The 1,278-nt window shown below is 52.3% G+C and overlaps 1 protein-coding gene across 1 annotated transcript in view; it reads right to left on the bottom strand.

Annotated features, from left to right (window-relative positions):
* The window catches only part of MAST3 (microtubule associated serine/threonine kinase 3), a 56,463-nt gene that overhangs the window by 30,550 nt on the left and 24,635 nt on the right, over positions 1-1,278 (bottom strand). The gene's annotated exons all lie outside the window — the stretch shown is intronic.

The following is a 1,278-nucleotide window of genomic DNA, read 5'->3' as shown; positions in this document are numbered from 1 at the left end:
ATCTCCTGACCTCGTGATCCGCCCGTCTCGGCCTCCCAAAGTGCTGGGATTACAGGCTTGAGCCACCGCGCCCGGCCTGTTTTGTTTTTTTTAATAGAGACAGAGTCTCACTATGTTGCCCAAGCTGGTCTCAAACTCCTGGCTTCAAGTGATCCTCCTGCCTTGGCCTCCCAAAGTGCTGGGATTACAAGTGTGAGCTACCATGCCTGGCTTCCCCAGCTTTAAATGGGGACAGTGGCAGCTGAGTCCCACTCCAGGTATGGTCCAATCTCAGGGTCTCTGCCTATGCTGTTACCCTTGCCTGTTTCACTCTTTCCCTTGGATCTGCAACCTGATCACGTCCTGCCCTCCAGGCCTCAGTTTGAACACTACCTCCTCCCAGAGCCTCCCCTGGCTACTGCTGGACCGGGCTAGGTCCAAGTTTAATGCTACAGCTTTTGCTTCCTCTTATCCTGGCTATTTGTGGAAATGTTGTTTTGTTTTGTTTTGTTTCCCTTTTTGAGACAGGGTCTGGGTTTGTCACCCAGGCTGGAGGACAGTGCTGTGATCATAGCTCGCTGCAGTCACAACCTGCCAAGCTCAAGCGATCATCCCACCTTAGCCTCCTGAGTAGCTGGGACTACAGGCACGCACTACTACACCCAGCTACATCTTTTTTTTTTTTTTGAAATGTAGGCTCACTGTGTCGCCCAGGCTGGAGTGTAGTGGTGCGATGTTGGCTCACTGCAACCTCTGTCTCCTGAATTCAAGCGATTCTCTTGCCTCAGCCTCCCAAGTAGCTGGGATTTACAGGCACCTGCCACCACACCCGGCTAATACTTGTTTTTAGTAGAGATGGAGTTTCCCCATGTTGGCCAGGCTAGTCTTGAACTCCTGAGCTCAAGTAATCCGCCCACTTCAGTCTCATGAAGTGCTGCGATTATGGGGTTACAGGCGTGAGCCACTGCACCTGGCTGGCTGTGGGAGTTTTTTTTTGTTTTGTTTTATTTTGAGACAGAGTCCCTCCTGTCGCCTAGGCTGGAATGCAGTGGTGTGATCTCGGCTCACTGCAATCTCCACCTCCAGGGTTCAAATGTTTCTCCTGCCTCAGCCTCCCCAGTAGCTGGGATTACAGGCACACACCACCACACCTGGCTAATTTTTGTATCTTTAGTAGAGACAGGGTTTCACCATGTTGTCCAGGCTGGTCTTGAACTCCTGACCTTGTGATCCACCCACCTTGGCCTCCCAAAAGTGCTAGGATTACAGGCATGAGCCACCGCGCCCGGCCGGCTGTGA

The sequence above is a fragment of the Mandrillus leucophaeus genome, unplaced genomic scaffold, assembly GCF_000951045.1.
Source record: "Mandrillus leucophaeus isolate KB7577 unplaced genomic scaffold, Mleu.le_1.0 Scaffold11, whole genome shotgun sequence".
NCBI lineage: Eukaryota > Metazoa > Chordata > Mammalia > Primates > Cercopithecidae > Mandrillus > Mandrillus leucophaeus.
The sequence above is the reverse complement of the archived record's forward strand: the minus strand, read 5'-3'. Positions and strand labels throughout refer to the sequence as shown.